Genomic DNA, 27,124 nt, shown 5'->3' with positions numbered 1-27,124 from the left:
ATTGCGCACTCCTCAGCCAATCAAAGCCTTCCGCGACTCCTGACATCTCCCCCGTTACGCGACCCTGCGGTCCTGGCATAACACGTGCCGGCCAGGTTTGTAGGCCTTGGGAGGTGTACACGGTGGCGGCCAATCGTGGTGGTGTTTTTGACCTGGTTTCCTGTCAATTTAATACGAAGTCCTTGTCAGGGAAAGGGGATTATTTAATGTTGCGCTAAGGACCTAACTAATGTTTATGTGGTTTGCAGTGCCATAAAGGACAAAGGTTTGATTACTAGGTGATACTCACAGGGGCGTTACCTTTAACCCCTCACTATTTAACACTCGAATCTCCAGGTAGATCCACACTCATACATCTTACCCCGACAACCGCCTAAACATCAAGAACTTATTACATGTAGAGTCCCTGTCACGACAGCCGAATACCTACCTATTCAGATCTACCTAGCTCTAGATGTTGCATTACCAAATTCATAACAATATAAACAAAAACAAAAAGATGAGGGAATTGTGGAAGTGTAACTCAGTGTAACTTATTGATTGGCACTGGTAACTTATTGATTAAGACTGGTAACGAAGCAGATAGACGATTTCGTAAATGAATGCCAAGAATGTGCACGAACATGGTAATCTCTTGTCCACCTGGCCACAGCCCCAGGCTGGAGCACCCCCCTATCGTTTGGTAAATGGAACTCGCAGCAGGAGGGGAGCGAGCTGGTGCCAGGACTCGGTGCATGCATGACCTCGGGGCATTAGCGGAGAAGGGATTAGCGCGACAAGGCCCATAAAAACCAGAGCAAACTATGAGTCAGGAGACTTGTCACCAGAAGCTCTGACCTACGGAACGGAACGGAACCCTGTGAACAGCGCTGAGAGAGAGCACTCATCCTCAGAAGCCCTGCACGACGGAATGAACGCGTACCACGAGTTCGGTGCTGCAGCCGAACAAGAAGGACTATGCGGATAGAGTTAACCTGGTCCATTGAGTTAAACGATATTATTTGGTAATGGAATGAAGTGAATAACCAGTTAATAATAAAGTCATGACCTTTTGTAAAACCTGTTTCCGACCATTGGCGTCTTGAGTCTCACCCTACCACTTCCACTACAGTATCTTGTCTGCTCCAGAAGTGTTTCGCAAGAAACTTTGCCAGCTACTGGAAGATTTGCCAGGTTGTCGAGTGTTCATAGATGATTTGATTGTGAGGGGATGCACAGCTGAGGAACATGATGCACGTTTGGAGGCAGTACTGGATCGCTTAGTGGAGGTGGGACTTTGCCTAAACCTGGATAAGTGTTATTTAAAGCAGACTGAGATTATGTATCTTGGAGATCGAATAACAGTGCAGGGAGTGCAACCGGATCCAGCTAAGGTGGAGGCGATCACCAAGATGCCCACACCCTCTGACAGAGATGCATTGCGAAGAGCACCTGGGATGGTGACATACGTCGGTAGGTTCTTGCCTAACCTGTCAGCCCGCACCACCGCTCTCAGATCGTTCTTGGAACAAGATACAGATTTACAGTGGAACCACGAGCATGCCAAGGAGTGGCAGGACATTAAATAGCTATGACAAAGGAGCTTGTGCTACAGTACTACGATCCACAAAGGCCAATCAAGGTGTCGACGGATGCCAGCAAGAATGAGTTAGGAGCGGTGCTTCTGCAAGAGAAAGAGGGGCATTGGCTACCCGTTGCCTGTGCTTCAAGGTCAATGACTGTGGCAGAGACTAATTATGCACAGATTGAAAAGGAAATGCTTGGTGTTGTGTGTGGTTGTGGACGATTCCATGCATACATTTATGGCCAGAAAGTCATCGCAGAAACAGATCATAAGCCTCTCATTGCAATAGCAGGCAAACCTCTTGGGGGAGTGCCGCCTCGCATTCAAAGACTTCTCCTACGTCTGCAAAAAGTATGAACTGCAGTGGCAATATACACCGGGAAAACACCTGGTGGTTGTAGATGCACTGAGTCATGCCTGCTCAACAGAGGCGGTGAGCAGGAAGAATGAAACAGATGTAGAAGTTCATGTCTGCATGGTCCGAGAGAATCTTCCAGTTTCTGGGGCTAAGCGGGCTGAGCTAGCAGCAGTATCTGCAGAGGATACCATCTTGCAACAGGTGATCAGCTCCATCAAAGACCCGAGTATGCAGTGTCCGAAGCCTTACACCACATTTCAGGATGAACTGAGTGAAGTTGATGGAGTTCTTCTGAAAGGCCAGCGAATCGTTATTCCTTTCAGCATGTGCAGTGGTATTCTTGGCAGGATTCACGAGGGTCACCTGGGTAAGGAAAAGTGTAAACGATGGGCACGGAGGCCATTTATTGGCCAGCCATGAATGGTCAGATTGATGACTATGTGAGCTGCTGTGATGTGTGTTTGAAACACCGCAGTGTTCAGTGTGCAGAACCACAGCAGCCGCATGAATGGCCGAATAAAGCCTGGGTCAAGGTGGGGTGTGACATATTTTACTATGCGAGTAAGCCGTATCTGCTGGTGATGCACTATTTCTCCAACTACCCGGAGGTAGCCTTGCTAACGTCAGAGACTAGCAGGGAGGTCATCATCCACCTTAAGTCTATCTTTGGACGTCAAGGGATCCCAAGCCAAGTGGTGAGTGATGGAGGACCACAATTTGCCAGTGCTTAATTCAAGAATTTCTCACTGAACTGGCAGTTTGAGCACATCATGTCAAGCCCTTCCTATCCCCAATCGAATGGTATGGCTGAGAGTGGAGTCAAGATTGTGAAGAGACTTCTTAAGAAAGCTGGAGAGCGAGGAGAGGATCCATATTTAGCTCTGTTAGCCTTCCGAGATGCCCCGTTAGAAAACAGATGGTCATCGGCGGAACTACTCATGGGAAGGAAGCTCCGAACCCGCCTTCCAACAATAGCTTCGAAGCCAGAGTTGCAGCACCCTGAGCCTCGATCTATCAAAGGCAAGGAGTTGTCAGAACTAAAAGAAAAGGAAACCATACGTGTGAGGAACAATGGCCATTGGGATGACCGAGGCCGAATAGTGCAGATGGTGGGTCCAGATCATATGAGTGGGAGCTTGATGATGGACGAATCTTTTGAAGAAACAGGCGACATATCTTGGCTACCAAGGAGTGTTTCCCAGCGCAGGCTAGGTGGCCTGTGATTGAGGAGAAGTTGTCGACTGCTGAGGAACTGGAACAGCAGACACCGCAAGGACAGCAAACAGGACCAGCCACCCAGCAGGTGCCAGCACAACATCAGGTGCAGGAGCAAAAGCCTGTACCAGCTCTGAGACACAGTACTCGGATCCCCAACAAACCTGCCAAACTAATTGAAGAGATATAAAGTTGTCATCCTACTAATAAGTGTAGTGTTAATTAGCACAAAGATGACTGCCATTTTAATAACCTGGTAAATTGGCTTCGAATTGTATTTGCCAATTGAAGTGAATTATATTGACTGATTTGAAGTGAATTATATTGTGTTGATTTGAATTGGATGTTCAACACTATCTAAAGAAGCATTGCCATATTGTTTCATCATAGTTCTTGTTTACCTTTGATATCCCAGCAATATTTGCTAAAAGGGAAAGATGTGTTGATACCGGATCATATGTCATGATCGTGGGGCTAGCTTCTTGCTGTTGTAATTGTTGTTGTACTCTTTTCCTACTCTCGCGAGATTCAATAAAGCGGCAGTGAGACTCGGCACGATCATGGCGTAGGGTCACTGAATACGATCGCAACAGTGGGTCATGGGGGAGGGGCGGGGGGAAAAGAGGGGGGAGGGGTCTTCAGTAGAACAGGAGTAGGTGATGAAGACGGGGAACAGGGAAACAACGGAACATCTTCTATTAATAAAAAGAAGAAAAATATCTCAAGCAAAGAGTCACAGGCTTCCAATAGGGGAAACCCTATGCCTATGTGACCACTCCGGGCAGCAGGAAAATAGACTGTAAAAAATAATGTCTGCGCCTTCTCAAGCGAGGAAAAACATCACCTAGCGAAGAGACATGATTATGCACCAAAGCAAGAAGCTGAGAAGGTGCTAAGTGTCTCACCACCATTGAAAGACAATACTCCAGAGGAGAAAACTACAAACGGAAACCTGGTGTGTTGAGGAGAAGGAGATAATCCTCCGATGCAAGGACATACAACTGATCCAAGAGGAAAAGGCAGTGGATGAGTGGCTCATAGAAAGGAACACTTTTCTCATCCCAAAATCAGAGGAAACCCAACTTGCCTGCAAATACCAGCCGATAACATGTCTACCAACCACATACAAACTGCTGACAGGAATAATCACAGAAATGATGTACCATCATCTAACAAAGCAAGGAGGTTTAAAGGCAGAACAAAAGGGATGTAAGAGGTTTTATGGAACAATTGACCACCAACACTGAACAAGGCCAAACTTGAAAATTTCAAAATGCGAAGAACTAAATTGTTCACGACCTGCATAGATTATAAGAAAGCTTCTGAGTGTCCCACATTCATGGATGATAAAATGCACACAGATATACAAAATAAATCCCAAAATAATTAAACTGATTGAGAAAGTGATGGAGCTATGGAATACCACATTGATATTACAGCACTCAGAAGGGAATATCGAAATACAAGATGTGAAGGTACGGCGTGGAATATTTCAGGGCGACAGTCTTTCCCCCCTTCTGTTTTGTCTGGCTCGGGACCCACTAAGTATCCTCATCAATGTACAAGGACAAGGATCCAAACTAATAGACGAACATCCAAAGAAATAGGAAAGGTCACACATCTACTACACATGGATGATTTAAAGCTCGACTCACCAAATGATGAAAAATTGACAGAAACACGAAAACTAGTAAAACGTTTATTCGAGGACATGAAATTGGAATTTGGTCTAGACAAGTGCACCAGGTGTACATTTGTACAAGGTAAACCAACAAAAACACAAGATAGAAATTGACCTTTAAACAACAATACAGCAGCTAGAAAATGAACCATCATACAAGTACTTCAGAGGAGAAGAGGGCCACCAAATATGTCACCAACAAATGAGCAAAACAATCGCCAAAGAAGACCTATGTAGAATGAAGCTGATCCGGAAAACATACCTCTCCCCAAGAAACAAAATCAAAGCCATAAACCAGCTCGCAGTACCAGTGTTCCAATATACGTAGCGGTGGAATAATAAAGTGGGCCCAATCAGAAATCAACAAGTTAGACATCAAAACAAGAAAACTCCTTACCATCCACAAAATGTTTTACAAAAACCAGTGCATCCCGAGAATGTACCTGCCAAGACGAGAGGGAGGGAGTGGCCTGATGGAACTCAACCAGGTGCACAGAGCGACGAGTGTAGGACGAGATGAGTATGTGAAATGCTCAACAGACTATCGGATGCAATTTGTAAACAAACATGAACAAATTATGCCTGAAAAAGTATCCCGAACTCACCTGGCAAATAATTCCCCAAAACAGGTGCAAATGGAAGATGCCGCACAGGAGGGTGAAACAGCAACAAATACAGCCCCAGCAATTGTAAAAAAGACAAAAGAAGCATATAAAAATACATATCAAGAAATATACACCAACAACTGGGAGAATGACACAAGAGCAGGAAAATCCAAAAAATAATTGGCCAGATTGGGGATAGACAAAGACGGCTCATTGGAATGGTGAAGAAGAGGTCAGCTCAACTGGGATGGCGAACGAATCATAATAAATGCCCAAGATCAAGGACACTACACCAATGGATTTAAAAAGATGGTGGAACTGTGCCAGACGGACAAGTGTAGATTCTGCAAGACAGAAGCAGAAAGTACTCGTCACCTACTGTCAGGATGTAAAATGCAAAAAACTATTATCAGAACAACTTTAAACACAACAGCACAACAAAGTATGCAAAGTGATTCATTGGCATATCTGTAAAAAATCAAACATCCCAGTACCAGAAAACTAATGGAAACATGAACCAAAAGCAATCATTGAACATGATGGCATGCTCACGTATGACTTGATGATTCCATCGAGCGTGAACATAGAAAACAAAGCATTGCGTCCAGACATTGTACCCGGGAACAGAAAGGAAAAGACAGCATTGATGATTGAGATATCAGTACCCAGCGATTTTGGCCGAAACAACGCAGAAATCAAGAAAATAACCAAATACCAGGACCTCAAAAATGACGTCAAGAGATCTTGGAAGCTGAAGAGCATCGAAATTGTACCAGTGGTAAATGGAGCAACAGGAATGAGGAAGAAGACCCTCTCAAAAGTTTTGAAAACCATCCCTGGGAATATTACTACAAATGAACTACAACTGGAGGCAATCCGGGGTTTGGTGACGATCCGTTAACCATTGTGGTTTTTTTGTTGTTTTCTTCTTCTTCGGCCGCATATAATTGTAATTTCCACCTCAGGATTTCAATGAAGGGCCGGGATATTGCCGCCGTTTGCAGCGACTTTGCACATCAGCCTGGATTTGATCCTGCCACGTTTTGACTCACCTGGCTAGAGTCGTAACTTTCGCTGTTGCGGTGACACGGCAGTACATGATGGTCTGTAAACTGCCTATTCGCATTTGCTGTTTCACAGAGCTGCTATATGTCACGTGTTTCGCTCAGCCAATCACCGTGTTTCTTAGGACCCTCCGCCATCTTGGTCAGCCCTGCTAAAAATGTTCTATAGAATATCTAAAGAAACCAATAGACTTCTATAGAAATCTCTATGGAACAATTAATTTCTATAGAACAGCACCACAGTTCTACAGGACAAAATTGCGTTCTCTAGGACAGAAACGGTGTTCTATAGAAGAGGACTCTGTTGTGGCGGACACGAAAGCTCACTGGCGTGAGGGCATCATTCCGCACACCAAGTGGGCGGCGGCCACACCCGAGGGGTAGGAGTGGCCGTGGGATATACACCGGGCGCGCAGCCCGGAGCGCTCCAGTGCTACAGTTGAGCTCTTATAATAAAGACTCTTGAACTTACCGCGTTGTCCGCTTCCTCCTTGTTATACAAGTAAGCGCGCGTAGCACCACGCTTCATTGGTGACCCTCCGACGTTCTGGTCAGCCATCGCTGACCACCCGAACCCGCCACAGCAATGGCAACCAACGCGGTCCAAATCAAACTCCCCGAGTTCTGGGAGACGCAAGCCGAAGTTTGGTTCCTGCAGGCAGAAGCCCAGTTCCGACTTCGAGGCATCACGGTGGACGAGACCAGGTACTGCCACGTGGTTGCCTCCCTCGGGCCCGGCATGGCCGCCCGCGTCGTGTCGGTCCTGAGGAACCCACCGGCCGACGGCAGGTACGAGGCGATCAAGCATCTCCTCCTCGCCACGTTCGGCCTCACGGTGGACGCACGGGCCGACCGCCTCCTGGACCTCCCCGAGCTCGGTGACACGCGACCGTCGGTCCGCATGGACCATATGCTGTCATTGATGGGCGACGAAACCCCGAACGCTCTATTCCGGGCGTTATTTCGACGCCAGCTGCCGGCACGAGTCCGCCTGGCGTTGGCCGGTTCTGTGACGACGGAACCCCGAGCTCTCGCTGCCGAGGCCGAGAGGTTCTTTGCGGCTTTGGACGCACAGGCGAGTTTTGGCGCGGCCGTCGCGCATCCCGAGGCTGACCCGGATGCTGATGCACCACACCTCGTGGATCCCGAGGCTGATGCACGACGCGTGGCCGCCGCCACGCCACGCCCACCACCACCGCGAAAATCGCGGCCTCCGCCTTCGCCGCAAACCTGGTGCCATTTCCACGCCAGGTTTGGCCACAAGGTGAGGAATTGTTGCCCGCCGTGCTCCTTCGGCAAGTCGGGAAACTACAAAGCCGGCGCTCGGTAGCGGCCCTGAGCGTCGGCCATTCCGGCAGCCTTCTTTTTATAATGGACACCTTGTCCGGGCGCCGTTTCCTATGCGACACGGGGGCACAGGTGAGCGTTATCCCTGCCTCTACGTCCGACAAGCACACCGCGGGCCGGGGCCCCGCGTTGCTTGCCGCGAACGGAAAACCCATACGCACATTCGGGAAGCGCTGCCTCTCCCTGCGGTTCGGAAGGCAACGCTTCACGTGGACGTTCGTAACCGCTAGTGTCCCCATGGCACTGCTCGTTGCGGACTTCCTCTGTGCACACGGGTTGTTGGTAGATGTGAAGAACAGACGTCTCATCCAGGCTGAAATGTTCAGCTCGCTTGCTTGCGTGCTGAGCAGCTCGTTGAGCGGCTCACTGAGCGGCTCACAGAGCGGCTCGCCAAGCGGCTTGCTGAGCGGTTCGGTCCCGGCGAGGTTAGTTTGTACGCTTCCGGCAGCGGACGAATTCACCCGCCTCCTCGCCAGCTTCCCGGCCCTTACGCGGGCCCACCTTCTCGGCGGGGGCCGTCAAACACGGGGTGGAACACCACATCCCCACCGCCGGGCCACCGGTCTACACCCTGGCACGCCGCCTCGAGCCGACGAAGCTCGCGGTAGCTAAAGCGGCGTTCGCAACGCTGGAGCGGCTCGGCATTGTGCGGCGCTCCGAGAGTGCTTGGGCGTCGCCGCTCCACATCGTGCCCAAGCCCGGCGGGGGATGGCGACCGTGCGGGGACTACCGGCGCCTCAAAGACGCCACCACCCCCGACCGCTACCCCGTCCCCCACATCCAGGACTTCCCCGCCTGGTTGGCGGGCATGTCCTTCTTTTCGAAGGTGGACCTCATACGCGGCTACCATCAGGTCCATGTCAGGCCGGAGGACATCCCGAAGACGGCGGTCATCACGCCGTTCGGACATTTCGAATTTCTTCGGATGCCCTTCGGTTTGAAAAATGCGGCTCAGGCGTTCCAGCGACTAATGGACAGCGTCTTGCGCGACTTGGATTTCGTCTACGTTTACCTGGACGACATCCTCGTCGCCAGCGCGTCCCGCGAAGAGCACCTACACCATCTCCGCACGCTATTCGAACGTCTGGGCCAGCATGGCCTCATCGTGAACCCCGCCAAGTGCCGGTTCGGCATCGCCGACATCGACTTTTTGGGGCACCGCGTCACCAGGCACGGGGCCGTCCCCCTACCGGCCAAGGTGGAGGCGGTGAAGGGGTTTCCGCGCCCCCGCACGATCAAGGGGCTCCAAGAGTTCCTGGGCATGGTAAACTTTTACCATCGGTTCCTGCCCCGCATCGCCCAGCTCCTGCGCCCCTTGCACGAGGCCCTCCGAGGGAAGCCGGGCAAAGGTGACGTTACCTGGACCGAGCAGATGGACGCGGCGTTCGCGGGCGCGAAGCTCGCCTTGGCTAACGCCACCATGCTCACGCACCCGGCGCCCGATGCACCGATCGCCCTCACCACCGACGCCTCGGACTACGCGGTGGGCGCGGTGCACGTGCAATGGGTGCGTGGTGCCTGGCAACCGCTGGCGTTCTTCAGCCGGCAGCTTCGCCCGCCCGAACACCGTTATAGTACCTTCGACCGCGAGTTGCTCGGGCTTCACCTGGCGGTCAGGCACTTCCGCGATCTGCTCGAGGGCCGTGCGTTCACGGCCTTCATTGACCACAAGCCACTGGTCTTCGCGATGGGCAAGGTCGCCGAGCAGTGGTCGGCCCGGCAGCAGCGTCACCTCTCGGCCGTGTCCGAGTACACGACAGACATCCGGCATGTTGCAGGGAAGGACAACCCGGTGGCGGATTGCCTTTCCTGGTCCGTCGCCCATGCAGTCAACCTTGGCATCGACTATGCCTGGATGTCGGCGGACCAGGCCGCCGACCCTGGCGTCCAGGCCTTGCGGACCGCCGTCATGGGCCTCCGTGTCACCGAGGTGCTGTTCAACGGCGCGGGCACAGCCCTCTTGTGCGACGTCTCCCTCGGGCGGCCTTGCCCAATCGTGCCCGCGGGCTGGCAGCGCCAGGTTTTTGACGCCATCCACGGCCCGTCCCGCCCGGGCACGAAGGCCTCCCAGAGGTTGGTCACTGACAAGTTTGTCTGGCATGGCCTCCGGAAGGCCGTCCGCGGCTGGACCAGGACGTGCCTCGCGTGCCAGCGCGCGAAGGTGCACCGGCACACCCAGGCCCCATTGGCCCCATTCATGGTGCCGGAACGTAGGTTCGACCACATGCACGTGGACCTGGTGGGACCTCTGCCCCCCTCGCGGGGTTTCACCCATGTCCTGACAATGGTGGACCGCACCACCCGGTGGCCGGAGGCCGTGCCTTTGGCGGTGACGACGGCGGCGGACGTCGCGCAGGCATTCATCGCCACCTGGGTCGCCAGGTTCGGTGCCCCCTCGGACATCTCGTCCGACCGCGGCCCCCAGTTCACCTCGGAGCTCTGGGGGGCGGTCACGCGGGGGCTCGGGGTCCAGCTGCACTGAACCACGGCCTACCACCCCCAGGCCAACGGCCTGTGTGAGCGGTTCCACCGCTCGTTGAAGGCCGCGCTCCAGGCCACCCTCTGCGACGGCGGCTGGGTCGGCAGGCTCCCCTGGGTCCTGCTGGGCCTCCGGACGGCGCCCAAGGACGACATGCGCGCGTCCGCGGCGGAGTTGGTCTTCGGACAACCGCTGCGGGTGCTGGGCGAGTTCCTCCCCGACCCCACGGCACCATGGTCCACGGCGCAGGAGCGCTCCGCGCTGCAGGAGACCGCCCGGAGGTTCGCCCCGGTGCCGACGGCGCACCACAGGCACCTGCCTACGCACATCGCCCCAGAGCTCCGCACCGCGGAGTATGTCTTCATCCGGCACGACGCCCACCGCACACCACTGCGGCCCCCGTACGATGGGCCTTTCCGCGTGCTGGAGACCGGGGTGAAACATTTCACCTTGGACATCGGCGGTACTCCCGACCGTGTCTCGGTGGATCGCCTCAAGCCGGCCCACCTCGACGTGGACCACCCACCGCCGGTGGCTCGGCCCCCGCGTCGGGGCCGCCCCCCTGCGGGTGGACCCCCGGCACCGCCCAGGCCCGCCGGCACGCCGCCCCCCGGTCCTGCACCCATTCCGGGTGCAGCCGGAGGCATCCCAGCTGGCATCCCTGCACCCCGGACGCCGCCGGTCGCCAGAGGGCGCTTCGGCCGGGTCATCCGTTTGCCCCGCAAACTGGCCCTCCATGTGCGCGGGAATTCTGGGGGGGCGCGTGTGGTGGACACGAAAGCTCACTGGCGTGAGGGCATCATTCCGCGCACCAAGTGGGCGGCGGCCACGCCCGAGGGGTAGGCGTGGCCGCGGGATATACACCGGGCACGCAGCCCGGAGCGCTCCAGTGCTACAGTTGAGCTCTTATAATAAAGACTCTTGAACTTACCGCGACTACCGCGTTGTCCGCTTCCTTCTTGTTATACAAGTAAGCGCGCGTAGCACCGCGCTTCACTGTCCTATAGGACAGAAATGTTGTTCTATAGAAGAGCACCTCTGTTCTATAGGACAACAATAGTGGTCTATAGAAGAGCACTCTGTTCTATAGGACAGAAATGGTGTTCTATAGAATAACACTCCTGTTCTATAGGACAGCAATGGTGTTCTATAGGACAGCAATGGTGGTCTATAAAATGGTGTTCTATAGAAGAGGACTCCTGTTCAACAGATTAAAATTCTTTAAAAAAAGAGTTTGTATCCTATAGAATCAGATTGAAATTCTACAGAAAATAAAGTCATTACATTTGTACAGAAATCTCAATTTCTAAAGAGTTACCATGTGTATTGTGTTTATGACTTCTTGTACATATGGGTTTTCTAGTTCACAAAAGTGACTTTTATAGGCATATTGATACACACTTGATGACTTTGTTTGGAAAGGTGATGGCTCGTTTTTAACATTAGATGGCTCCTTTCGATGGCTCGGTGATGGTTTGTTGGCTCGTGGCGTCTTTCCGGGGTCAGATGGCCGAGCTCGAACTGCCAGCATTCAAGTTCGTGGCAAGAACTATGTTCGACCACTTGCTAAATTGATCCGGCTTTCGAAGCTTGAAGATGATGGGTGAGGGTTGAATGGACTGAAAGACTTTCCCTTTTTTACAAATTTATTCCACAAATTTGGGGGTGGCTGTTAGAAAGTCTCTGATACTATGCGTACGATATACGTGAACGTTTCCTGCTTTCCTTATGAATGTTTTCTTGCAATATGTTGATGCCATGTTGGTATAGTGTGAGCCTGTAATTCTTATTTTTTATGATTTGCACCGGAAAGGGAGGAGACTTCCTGCTTCTTGCTGATAGCTCGTGTGAGCGACTTGATTGCCGCCATCTTTGCCTTGTTTTATTAAATGTTGTACCGAAAGTGAGTTTAGTGTCTCGTCCTGTCCGCCATCAGAAAAGATGGATGCAATCTTGGAAAAAATCGAAAAAGGTTGTACCTCTATATCTCTGAAAACGCTCCATGGAAAAAATTGAAACATGGCTCATTGGCAAGTACTGGCCTTGGGGAATAAGATATGTTAATGATGATGTCATCAGTGCCTTCATTATGACGTCATAATTCGACTAGTACCCAACTGCAAAGCCGCAATGAGCCGGCGAAGCCAAAGCCTCTTGCTGTGGTGCTGTGCACACACGACTCGATTGCCAGAGAGGTAGGCCACAACGCGTTGATACAACAAGAGTCTTTATTCAGAGCTCGCACTTCAGCACTGGGCGGGCTCGTGCTTAGAGCCCACATATATCTCCCGAGGCCACGCCTTGCCCCCGGGAGTGGCCGATCGGCCGGAAGGCGGGGCATGCATTTCAGTTCCCCGCCTGGACGCTTGTGCCACACACTGGTGCGCGGAATTATTGTCCCTTGTGCCCGCCACACGCGCCCCCCCAGAATTCCCACGCACCTGAAGGGTGAGCTTGCGGGGAAGCCGGATGACCCGGCCGAAATGCCCCCTGGCGATGTGTGCAGGGCTGGGGGGTAGCGGGACGGCGGGGCTGGGGGTGCCGGGGGTCTGACCGCCGGGGGGCGGCCTCGACGTGGAGGCAGAGATGCTTGCGGGGGGTGGTCCAGATCGAGGTGGGCTGGCTTGAGGCGGTCCACGGAGATACGATCCGGGGCACCGCCGATTTCAACGGTGAAATATTTGTCCCCGGTCTCCAGCACGCGGAAGGGCCCTGGGGGTGGTAGGCTGTGGTGCGGTGCAGTTTGACGCCGAGCCCTTGCGCCACCGCGCCCCAAAGCTCCAAGGTGAACTGGGGCAGCGGTCGGACGAGATGTCTGAGGGGGCGCCGAACCAGGCAACCCAAGTGGCGATGAAGGCTTGCGCCACATCCGCCGCAGACGTCGCCGCCAATGGCACGGCCTCCGGCCACCATGTGGTGCGGTCCACCATGGTGAGGAGTTGGGTGAACCCCCACGAGGGGGGCAGTGGTTCCACCAAGTCGACGTGGACGTGGTCGAACCGACGCTCGGGCACCGTAAACGGGGCCAACGGGGCCTGGGTGTGGCGGTGGACCTTTGCACGCTGGCACGCGAGGCACGTCCTGGCCCAGTCGCGGACGTCCTTCCTGAGGCCATGCCAGACGAACTTCACCGTGACGAGCTTCTGGGAGGCATTCGTGCCCGGGTGGGACAGGCCGTGGATGGCGTCGAAAACCGGGCGCTGCCAGCCAGCGGGCACGATGGGGCGAGGCCGGCCGAGGGAGACGTCGCACAGGAGGGCCGCGCCCAGACGTCGAATGGCACCTCGGTGACGCGGAGGCCCGTGACAGCGGTCCGCAAGGCCTGGACGCCGGGGTCGACGGTCTGGTCCTCCGCCATCCGGGCATAGTCGATACCGAGGTGGACCGCGTGCGCGATGGACCGGGAAAGACAATCCGCCACCGGGTTGTCCTTAACTGCGACGTGACGGATGTCCGTCGTGTACTCGGACACGGCAGAGAGGTGACGCTGCTGCCGTGCCGACCATGGCTCGGCGACCTTGGCCATCGTGAACACAAGGGGCTTGTGGTCGACGAAAGCCGTGAACGGGCGGCCTTCGAGCAGATGGCGGAAGTGTCGGACCGCCAGGTGGAGCCCGAGCAGCTCGCGGTCGAAGGTGCTGTAGCGGCATTCGTGCGGGCGAAGCTGCCGGCTAAAAAACGCCAGCCCCTGCCAAGCACCACGCACCTACTGCTCGTGCACCACGCCCACCGCATAGTCTGACCCGTCGGTGGTGAGGGCGATCTGTGCATCGGGCACTGGGTGCGCCAGCATGGTGGCGTTGGCCAGGGCCAGCTTTGCACCCGCAAACGCCGCGGCCATCGGCTCCAACCAGGCGATGTCACCTTTGCCCGGCTTGCCCCGGAGGGCCTCGTCCAGGGGCCGGAGGAGCTGGGCGACGTGGGGAACGAAGCGGTGGTAAAAATTTACCATGGCCAGGAACTGCTGGAGCCCCTTGATCATGCGGGGGCGTGGTAAATCCCTGACCGCCTCCACCTTGGCCGGTAAAGGGACGGCCCCGTGCCTGGTGATGTGGTGCACCAAGAATTCGATGGTGGTGACGCCGAAACGGCACTTTGCGGGGTTGATGATCAGGCCATGCTGGCCTAGGCATTCGAAAAGCATGCAGAGGTGGAGCAGGTGCTCCTCCCGGGACGCGCTCGCGACTAGGATGTCGTCCAGGTAGACATAGATGAAAGGTAAGTCACGCAAGACGCTGTCCATGAGTCGTTGGAACGCCTGGGCCGCATTCTTCAACCCAAAAGGCATTCGCAGGAACTCAAAGAGGCCGAAAGGGGTGATGACGGCCGTCTTTGGGACATCGTCCGGTTGGACGGGGACCTGGTGGTAGCCCCGGATGAGGTCCACCTTGGAGAACACGGTCGTGTTTGCCAATCGGGCGGAAAAGTCCTGGATATGCGGGACCGGGTAGCGGTCGGGGGTGGTGGCATCATTGAGCCGGTGGTAGTCACCGCACGGCCGCCATCCTCTGCCGGGCTTCGGCACAATGTGCAGAGGAGAAGCCCAAGCGCTGTTTGAGCGCCGTACGATCCCCAGCCGCTCCAGCGTGGCGAACTCCGCTTTCGCCATGGCGAGCTTCGTGGGGTCGAGTCGGCGTGCCCGGGCATAGACCGGCGGCCCAACCGTGGGGATATGGTGCTCCACCCCGTGTTTGACGGCCACCGCTGAGAAGGTGGGCCGCGTGAGGGCCGGGAAACTGGCGAGTAGGCGGGTAAACTCGTCCGCTGCTGGAAGCGTGCAGACTAACCTCGCCGGGACGGAACCTTTCAGCAAGCAGCTTGGCAAGCTGCTCGGTGAGCCGCTCAGTGAGCTGCTCAACGAGCCGCTCAGCGAACAAGCGAGCGAGCTGAAGGTTTCGGCCTGGACGAGACGTCTGCGCTTAACGTCGACCAACAGCCCATGCGCACATAGGAAGTCGCGCCGAGCAGGGCCATTGGCACAGTGGCGGTGACGAACGACCATTGAAAGCGCTGCCCTCCGAACCGCAGTGAGAGGCAACGCTTCCCGAATGTGCGGATGGGTGTACCGTTGGCGGCAAGCAAAGCAGGGCCCCGGCCCGCGGCTTGCTTGTCGGATGCGGAGGCAGGGAGGACGCTTACCTGCACTCCCGTGTCGCAAAGAAAACGGCGCCCGGCCAAGGTGTCCATGATGAGCAGGAGGCTGCCGGAATGGCCGACGCTCAGGGCCGCAAGTGAGCACCGGCCCGGTCGTTTCCCGACCCGTCAAAAGAACACAGCGGGCGGCACGTTTTAGCCTTGCGGCCGAACCTGGCATGGTAGTAGCACCAGGTTTGTGGCGGTGGCGGCCGCGGCGGCCGTGCCGGCGGCGGTGGTGGTGGCGGCGGTGGTAGTGGGCGGGGCGCAGCAGCGGCCACGAGGGAAGCCGGGGGCGCTGTAGCCTCTGCACCGGGATCCACTACGGCAGCACCGTAAACCGACCACGTGTCGCAGGCCGCGAAAAACTTGTCGGCCTCTCTGGACAGGGCGCGGGGTTCCGTGATGTTGGAACCGGCCAGCGCGAGGCGCACCTGTATCGGTAGCTGGCGGAGGAAAAGTGCGCGGAACAAGAAATCCGGGCGCTGGTCTCCAAGCAGAGACAGCATGAAATCCATCCGGACGGATGGTCGTGTGTCGCCGAGGGCGGGAAGGTCCAGGAGGCGGTCGGCACATTCGATCTCTGTGAGCCCGAATGTGGTGAGGAGGAGACGTTTGAGCGCCTCGTACTTACGGTCGCCCGGCGGGCGCCGAAGGATGGACACGACGCGGGCGGCCGTGCCAGGCCCGAGGGCGGCGACCACGTGGTAGTACCGGGTCTCGTCCGCCATGATGCCCCGGAGTTGGAACTGAGCTTCGGCTTGCACAAACCAAACGTCGGCTTGCGCTTCCCAAAACTCCGGGAGTTTGATTGCGACGGCGTTGGTAGCCATGGCGCGTTCGGGGGTCAGCAACGGCTGAACCAATCGGGGTCACCAGTGTGGTGCTGTGCACACACGACTCGATTGCCAGAGAGGTAGGCCACAACGCATTGATAAAACAAGAGGCTTTATTCAGAGCTTGCACTTCAGCACTGGGCGGGCTCGAACTTAGAGCCCGCATATATCTCCCGAGGCCACGCCTTGACCCCGGGCATGGCCGATCGGCCGGAAGGCGGGCATGCATTTCAGTTCCCCGCCTGGACGCTCGCACCACCCACTGGTGCGCGGAATTATTACCTTCGCAAAAGCGGAAGGTTATGTTTTGATCGCTGTGTATTTATTTGTATGTCTGTGTGTGTGTGTGTATGTTATTCGCATAACTCAAAAAGTATTCAACCGAATTGCATGAAATTTGGTGGGATGATTGGTTATTATACGGGACACATTTGATTAGATTTTGGGAGCAATCGGGTCAAAGGTCAAGGTCAAGGTCACGAAAAGGTCAAAATCGTATTTTTGTTGTTCTGTTCCCTACACTCCCATGCCAAGTACAGAACAGTAGCTGCGGCGAAGGTATGCGCTCTACCGAGTGCCCGCCACATTGCCACTATTTTACCCATCACTATATCATCAGTAGGTTAGGTTGTTGGTAGTAGGTAGGTGCAGTAGGTACCGTACCTAGTTCAAAATGACACCATTTGCATTCTGGATGAGATTAAAATTTATTAAATTTCGTTCTTGATTAATTCAGTGAATTCCGTCTCAATTTCGGATATTTCCGGCCGTGAAAAACTATCCGCTACGGCCACGAGATTTCTAAAAAATAATTCTTCGTCAATTTTAGAATATTTGACGCCGTTTTCAGCGTCCGAAACGCGGTAATAAGCTTTTTTGAAATATTTTTTCAAATGCTCGAATCTCATTCGTTCCGGTGTTTGGTGACGATTTTCGTTGAAGATAACCAGAGCCCTTGCGGGCCCGGGGAACGAAGTTGGTCTTAAAGTATTTTAATTACAAATAATAGAGGTGCATAGGATTGTGAATCAAAAAAAGACGGGTGAAACAAACTCCTATTGAACTTTTTCGCAATTTTTTATGCATACTTCCGCATCCGCAAGATGGCGGCCTCCATTGAGTGATTTGGTGCGTCAAAGTTTGGAATTCTCAAAGGATCCAGCAAAATCTGGTTTTTCAACATAATACGTACGCATTCATTCACAACACCGGCTCCGCCGGCTACAAGTACAACACTTATCTGATCATTGTAAAAAAAAATTCTTAGCAACTGTTGGTCTGATGGACACGAAATTTTCACCATAGGAGCACCTCCTCCTGTATAACATTTTAATGATAATCATGATGTCATAGGTCATGTGGTACATGCGCCATCTTGGAAAAACCGAAAAATGTTGCACTTCTATATCTCCAAAACCGCTGCATGGAAAAAATTGAAACATGGCTCATTGTGAAGGACTCCACATGGGGAATAGGTGTTGCTAACAATGGCGTCATAATTCGACAGGGACAACGCTTAGTCTGATCAGTTTGAAATGTATTAAGCGTGATCTATGCAACAATTATATTAGAGAATATAAATTTATGATGTCATCGTTCACGTGGTATCGCAGCCATATTGGATCAAAGAAAAAAAAATGTTCAAAAACAGAAGAGTTTGCTTGCAACAAGTTGACTGCGCAGGGTAAGTATTCTATGAATACCATCTAGTTTAATAATGAGTGATTTTGAAAAAGAGGAAGATTAATTTGGTGCTGAACTTATGATTAACATGCATCGCCGTAAGCCATGATGTCCTGTGTGTCTCGTGTGTGGAAATTAGTGGTACATTTTGTTTTGTTGCAGTGAATCTACGTGGAAGAAAGGTCATTGAATAACGACATTAATGAAAGATGTGACATCTGCTTCATCAGTGTGATCTTTTATAGCAGCATTCAAAATCGTCCTGGGGTGATCAGTCAAGTTGTAGGTGGGTTATCGTGAGCGTCTCTGAAAGAGCACGAACACCCGTAACATAGATGCATAACGTTGTCTGTATTATGTAATAACACACTTTCAGTCCATTATGTGAAATTATTAAAATTTAACAAGTAAAGCATATTTACAGAATATATAGGCTCATTGAGCTTTATATGGGTCTTGTGCTGTACTCGCTGTTAAAATGAGAAATTATGTGTCCATTTGAGAGTGCCCTGTCATTTTGTCTCTCCATCATGCTGCAAACTGGTGTTCGTGTGCAATATTATAGGGTTTTATGATGTCCAAAATCGGCATCGATGGACATGAAGAGACACCATTGCAGTGATTTGGAACCACTCAAAGCGAGTTGTTTGGCCTCGTGATCATTGTGCTTTTGTAAACATAGTGTTTTGTAATCCACAAAACCTGAGATCTACAAAACCTGATATCGACAAAACGTGATATCTACAAAACCTGATATCTACAAAACCTGATATCGACAAAACCTGATATCGACAAAACCTGATATCGACAAAACCTGATGTATACAAAACCTGATGTATACAAAACCTGATGTATACAAAACCTGATGTATACAAAACCTGATGTATACAAAACCTGATGTATACGAATCCTGATGTATACAAAACCTGAAGTATACAAAACCTGATGTATACAAAACCTGATGTATACAAAACCTGATGTATACAAAACCTGATGTATACAAAACCTGATGTATACAAAACCTGATGTATACAAAACCTGATGTATACAAAACCTGATGGATACAAAACCTGATGTATACAAAACCTGATGTATACAAAACCTGATGTATACAAAACCTGTTGTATACAAAACCTGATGTATACAAAACCTGATGTATACAAAACCTGATGCATACAAAACCTGATGTATACAAAACCTGATGTATACAAAACCTGATGTATACAAAACCTGATGTATACAAAACCAGATGTATACAATACCTGATGTACACAATACCTGATGTATACAAAACCTGATATCTACAAAACCTGATATCTACAAAACCTGGTATCTACAAAACCTGATATCTACAAAACCTGATATCTATAAAACCTGATATCAATAAATCCTGATATCTACAAAACCTTATATCTACAAAACCTGATATCTGCAAAACCAGATATCTACAAAACCTGATATCTACAAAACCTGATATCTACAAAACCTGATATCTACAAAAGCTGATATCTACAAAACCTGATATCTACAAAACCTGATATCTACAAAACCTAATATCTACAAAACCTGATATCTACAAAACCTGATATCGACAAAACCTGATATCGACAAAACCTGATATCGACAAAACCTGATATCGACAAAACCTGATATCGACAAAACCTGATATCGACAAAACCTGATTGATACAAAACCTGATGTATACAAGACCTGATGTATACAAAACCTGATGTATACAAAACCTGATGTATACAAAACCTGATGGATACAAAACCTGATGTATACAAAACCTGATGTATACAAAACCTGATGTATACAAAACCTGTTGTATACAAAACCTGATGTATACAAAAGCTGATGCATACAAAACCTGATGTATACAAAACCTGATGTATACAAAACCTGATGTATACAAAACCTGATGTATACAAAACCAGATGTATACAAAACCTGATGTATACAATACCTGATGTATACAATACCTGATGTACACAATACCTGATGTACACAATACCTGATGTATACAAAACCTGATATCTACAAAACCTGATATCTACAAAACCTGATATCTACAAAACCTGATATCTACAAAACCTGATATCCACAAAACCTGATATCTACAAAACCTGATATCTATAAAACCTGATATCTACAAAACCTGATATCTACAAAACCTGATATCTACAAAACCTGATATCTACAAAACCTGATATCTACAAAACCTGATATCTACAAAACCTGATATCTACAAAACCTGATATCTACAAAACCTGATATCTATAAAACCTGACATCTATAAAACCTGATATCTACAAAACCTGATATCTACAAAACCTGATATCTACAAAACCTGATATGTACAAACCTGATATCTACAAAACCTGATATCTATAAAACCTGATATCAATAAAACCTGCTATCTACAAAACCTGATATCTACAAAACCTGATATCTACAAAACCTGATATCTGCAAAACCTGATATCTATAAAACCTGATATCTATAAAACCTGATATCAATAAAACCTGATATCTATAAAACCTGATATCTACAAAACCTGATATCTACAAAACCTGATATCTACAAAACCTGATATCTACAAAACCTGATATCTACAAAACCTGATATCTACAAAACCTGATATCTATAAAACCTGATATCTATAAAACCTGACATCTATAAAACCTGATATCTACAAAACCTGATATCTACAAAACCTTTTTTCTACAAAACCTGATATCGACAAAACCTGATATCTACAAAACCTGATATCTATAAAACCTGATATCTACAAAACCTGATATCTACAAAACCTGATATCTGCAAAACCTGATATCTACAAAACCTGATATCTACAAATCCTGATATCTATAAAACCTGATATCGACAAAACCTGATATCTACAAAACCTGATATCTACAAAACCTGATATCTACAAACCCTGATTTCTACAAAACCTGATATCTACAAAACCTGATATCTACAAAACCTGATATCTACAAAACCTGATATCTACAAAACCTGATATCTACAAAACCTGATTTCTATAAAACCTGACATCTATAAAACCTGATATCTACAAAACCTGATATCTGCAAAACCTGATATCTGCAAAACCTGATCTATCTATAATGCCAGTAATCTCTGTGTGTCTGTCTGTGACCGCTGTTTCTCGACAACCACGGGTCTGATATACTTGAAACTTGCCAGGTATATTGCTGGGGACCCGAGGATGTGCCTTTTCAAGGTTTCATATTAATCGGACAAGTAGTTAGCGAGCTATGTCCAAAAAACGATTCAACCAATCAGAGAGCAGCGAGCTATCACGTGTGCCGAACGTGGCGAACAGACTCTGCCTCGGACGGCACATTTGAGAGCGTATTCATTTATTTCACGTTGGCAAACTATGTTGGCGGTATGTTGGCGTTAAACTATGTTTTAAAACTAATTAAAACTAATTTGCGATTCTTTCGCTTTCCTGCGCGTTTGTGCACGCTATGGCGATTTCTTTACCAAACTCCGCAAGCCGTTCGCTTTGGACCAAACCATTTCATGTAAATAGAGGGGGGGGGGATATAATTTTAGATATATATATAGTACGGGCATGCCCTAGTATCTATAAAACCTGATATCAATAAAACCTGATATCTACAAAACCTGATATCTGCAAAACCTGATATCTATAAAACCAGATATCAATAAAACATGATATCTACCAAACCTGATATCTACAAAACCTGATATCTATAAAACCTGACATCTATAAAACCTGATATCTACAAAACCTGATATCTACAAAACCTGATATCTACAAAACCTGATATCTATAAAACCTGATATCTACCAAACCTGATATCTACAAAACCTGATATCTATAAAACCTGATATCTACCAAACCTGATATCTACAAAACCTGATATCTACAAGACCTGATATCTATAAAACCTGATATCTACAAAACCTGATATCTACAAAACCTGATATCTATAAAACCTGATATCTACAAAACCTGATATCTACAAAACCTCATATCTACAAAACCTGATATCTACAAAACCTGATATCTACAAAACCTGATATCTACAAAACCTGATATCTATAAAACCTGATATCTACAAAACCTGATATCTAGAAAAAATGATATCTTCAAAACCTGATAACTACAAAACCTGATATCTACAAAACCTGATATCTACAAAACCTGATATCTATAAAACCTGATATCTACAAAACCTGATATCTAGAAAACATGATATCTACAAAACCTGATAACTACAAAACCTGACATCTATAAAACCTGATATCTACAAAACCTGATATGTACAAAACCTGATATCTACAAAACCTGATATCTACAAAACCTGATATCTATAAAACCTGATATCAATAAAACCTGATATCTACAAAACCTGATATCTACAAAACCTGATATCTACAAAACCTGATATCTACAAAGCCTGATATCTACAAAACCTGATATCTACAAAACCTGATATCTACAAAACCTGATATCTACAAAACCTGATATCTACAAAACCTCATATCTACAAAACCTGATATCTACAAAACCTCATATCCACAAAACCTGATAACTACAAAACCTGATAACTACAAAACCTCATATCTACAAAACCTGATATCTGCAAAACCTGATAACTACAAAACCTGATAACTACAAAACCTGATATCTACAAAACCCGATATCTACAAAACCTGATATCTACAAAACCTGATAACTACAAAACCTGTGATGATAATATAGCAAGAGAGCATTCCATTCCCTTGATTGACATTTTATTTCATTATTTTTCCCATGTTAAATGACATTTATTCTTAGGAACATCCACAAAGTATTTATTTGTGGTGTATGTTCTGCATTCCAGATCTGTTTGTGATAATCTTATCATTAAGAGTAATGGCTGGGATAGAATCAGATTTTCAAAAATAAAATGTGGTATTTTGAAGGAGGAATGTTATCAGGTGTTTGTTGCCGCAAAAAAGTACATGAAACCAATATAATTATGTAGGTCTGACATCCAACATTTAAAAACAGTATTAATTGCCAAGTTTGTTGTGTGCATATTGCATCATTGTCAAAATATAGCATGTAGGCCGGAAGGTACATTTTTGAGCATGTATTACCATGAAATTCAGGACTACTGTTATTAAAGAAATAAACTGGTTTCTGCAACAAAAACTGTTTTGTCTTACATGGAAAAAATTATTATATTATTTTGTTCCATTTTACTATAACCTTGGGACAAACATTACTATTTTCCTGACTCTGTTTGGCCTTCCTTGCTATAGGCTTCCATGTGTTATCAAACATTAATAATCCTTATCACATATTCCATTACCGAACCAAACATAGGCTACATGGAGACACATGTACCGCTTACCTTACACATTAAACATGCATTACTTAGGAAGTCCATTTGGCTTGCCATTGAACCAAATTGCTGTCATTTCAATGAATTCCCTATATCATGGATGAGGTCGTACAAACACCACATGACCAAACGTATGTGGACACCCGAACATCGAACATCCAATTCCAAAAGCATGGGCATTAATATGGAGTTGATCCCCCATTTGCTGCTATAACATCCTCCAGTGGATGGATTCCTCCACTCTTCTGGGAAGGCTTTCCACTAGACGTTGGAACATTGCTGCGGGGATTTGCTTCCATTCAGCAACAAGAGCATTTGTGAGGTCGGGCACTGATGTTTGATGATTAGGCTTGGCTCGCAGTCGGCATTCCAATTCATCCCAAAGGTGTTCAATGGGGTTGAGGTCAGAGCTCTGTGCAGGCCAGTCAAGTTCTTCCACACCGATCTCAACAAACTATTTCTGTGTAGACTTCCCTTTGTGCACGGGGGCATTGTCATGCTGAAACAGGAAAGGGCCTTCCCCAAACTGTTGCCACAAAGTTGGAAGCACACAATCGTCGAGAATGTCATTGTCTGCTGTAGCGTTAAGATTTCCCTTCACTGGAACAAAGGCCAAACCCGAACCATGAAAAACAGCCCCAGACCATTATTCTTCCTCCACCAAACTTTACAGTTGGCACTATGCATTCTGGCAGGTAGCGTTCTCCTGGCATCCATCAAACCCAGACTCGTCCGTCGGACTGCCAGATGATGAAGCGTGATTCATCACTCCAGAGAACGTGCTTCCACTGCTCCAGAGTCTAATGGTAGTGAGCTTTACACCACTCTAGCCAACGCTTTGCATTGCACATGGTGATCTTAGGCTTGTGTGCGGCTGCTCATCCATGAAAACCAATTTCATGAAGCTCCCGACGAACAGTTGTTGTGCTGACGTTGCTTCCAGAGGCAGTTTCGAACTCGGTAGTGAGTGTTGCAATCGATGACAAACTATTTTTTCACACTTCATCACATGGCGGTCCCGTTCTGTGAGCTTGTGTGGCCTCCCACTTCGCGGCTGAGCTGTTGTTGCCCCTAGACGTTTCCACTTCACAATAACAGCACTTACAGTTGACCAGGGCAGGGCAGAAATTTGACGAACTGACTTGTTGGAAAGGTGGCATCCTATGACCGTGCCACATTGAAAAAGTCTCTGAGCTCTTCAGTACAGCCCATTCTACTGCCAATGTTTTTCTGTGGAGATTGCATGGCTGTGTGCTTGATTATATATACCTGTCAGCAATGGGTTTGGCTGAAACAGCCGAATCCACTAATTAGAAGGGGTGTCCGCATACTTTTGGTCATGTAGTGTATATTACATGTAGGATAAGAACATTATCTTACAAATATTTTATGATAATTGAGCTGATCACAATATCATCAGATATCAGGAGAAACAAACGGAACTCAGTGGATCGCATACATCTGCCAGGCTGAATAGTTTACGTTTTGTAGCCCACTGATAGGCCGGATGTTCATGTCGACATTGGCCAAAAATTAATTGGCTTGTTGTTGTCACCTACCAAACTCATTCACCAAGTTTCGTATGGATCTGTCCATAAGTTTTTGAGATATTGTGTGCTTTGAGATGTATATATTGTTGCGGTTTTGAGTTTTTTTTACAAATAAAGGTTAATTTCCCCCTCATAGTTTAGTCATAAGACAACACGTAGCCTCGCAATAGTTCAGTTATGTCTTAGTAACTGAACTAAGTAACACCAACCATACAGTGCCGGCCCCCGCACCTTATGGTTGGTGCCGTGCCATGGCGGCAAAGGCAATCGGCGATGTTCAATGGGAGGTAGGAGATTTCGGAGCCACGCACCTTGGTGGGTGCGGTGCTCCGACCGTGGGCGGTTGGGTCATCGTGCGTGGGACCGCAAGGCCCCGCATAGGGATGGAGCCCTGCATCTCAGCCCATCCATACCTCCCCCTTTGGATCGAAAATGCCGGACAGACACCCCATACAGGAGACCAACCACCCGCATGGATCGCTCGGCCCTCCGAGGTCGAGCCGTGATGACAATGTACATCCACTTGGTGAGGCTCGAGTGTAGTGGACTGATGAAAGTAGTGTACCCTACGTGGAGGAATGGGAGTTTTACCATTCCTCACCCAGGGCCCATGAGCATTAGTTTAGGGGGATGGCAGTGTTAGGCACATGGGGGTGCCAGCGATGGTTACCTCCATGGGGCACCGAAGCTAGCCGAGGGAGGGCTAGGATAATGTTAGGGATCTAGAAGACTTTAGAGGCATGAGATTTAAGTAGTGACACTGTACCTATAGTGGGGATGTAGGTAGATTAGATGGTTGTTAAAGACGAAGGGAGTGCATAGTGTAACGGGATGACGGGGAAGCACGAGTATTAGGGGAAGTAGTTAGCTAGATGATGCTGTGTGCTTGGTGAGGAAGTGTGTTGAGATAAATGGAATTGTGTTGAAGTGAATGGAAAAAGGTGTGTGAGCAGAAAAGGTGTGCGAGAGAAGTGGTGTGCGAGATAAATGGTGTGTGAAAGTAAAAGTGTGGAATGCTTGGTGTGGAATGCATGGTGCGAAGAAGTGAATGGGGGGAGATGGAACCCATTCACGGACGCCCGGGGTGGGTAGTGTAAAGCCAGGTAGAGGGCTTAGGCAAAATTTGCATGGATATTGACACCTGTGGTGCGAGTAGTGGAAAGAAGTGTTTTGTTGGGTGCGTGAGTCAGTGACATGGCTGGGCGTGTGGTTTAATTGGTGCGTATGGTTATTGGGGCACGCCGCCACTGGTAGTTTGTCGGTCAGGTGAGGCCGCAGGTAGGCTCTGGGAGCCGGTTAGTTGTAGTGTGAGTGGGGCCCGAGGATCGAAAGGAAGGACCCGGGTTGCCCAATGCCAGGGTGGGCATCAGGGGGTAAAGTGCCAGGAGGGGCCTTCCCCAGTTTAGGTAGTTTCAGGAGCAGGTAAGCTCAGGTGGTGACTTCAGTGGCGGGGGTGCGCAGGTAGGTGGACCTGTTAGTGGTGCCACACAACCCAGCCCTGAAATTGTGCAAGGGCACAGTATGAAAATTTGTGGGAGTGAGACCCAAATTCGTAGGGCACCACAGAGTGGGCAATGGGAATTCGGGTTTTTGAACCACATAGTTTAAAGAAGGCCGATTGGCAGGGTACGAGCCCGGGTAGGTTAAAAGTAAATGTCAGTAGTGTAGTTAGGATGAGAAATCCCTTCGCACCATCCACAGCCAATCACCAAGGAGGACGAAGCTCCAAACCAGGGCTCGGTAAGCCGTTTGAGTAAGTGACGCATCAGGACGTGATGAGACATTGCGTTTGTTCCATTCCTTCCTTCCTGGTAGGGATTGGGAGATGAATTTGGAATAGAGGGGGTTATGGGAGACAAGACGTAGAGACGAATTTGTAAATACAAGGAAGGGCTAGGGTAGTGTAAGCCGACATTGGGGGGTACGAACGGCTAGGGACGAGCCTGCTCCGCTCGCTCTTCCACGCCCCTTGCGCTGCATTACCTTGTTTGCTGTGTACCATTGTGCCCTTTCCACTTTGCTGGTCGTGCTTTGTCTCTCCCCCCACCCCAGGACCATTTTGGAGGTGGAACTGTGCAGCACCATCGACCTGTGCAGCATTCCTTCTGCTGCACCCTTGTTACATCTGGGCAGCCAAACAGCGCAGCACTTTGCTGCCCTATTCTTTTGGTGTAACTTTGCTGCACCTGTGCAGCACTTTGCGGCCACAAACACTTTGC

Source organism: Myxine glutinosa, chromosome 7 (assembly GCF_964187855.1).
Source record: "Myxine glutinosa chromosome 7, kmMyxGlut1.1, whole genome shotgun sequence".
Taxonomy (NCBI): Eukaryota; Metazoa; Chordata; class Myxini; order Myxiniformes; family Myxinidae; genus Myxine; species Myxine glutinosa.
This window is presented reverse-complemented; position numbering follows the sequence as displayed.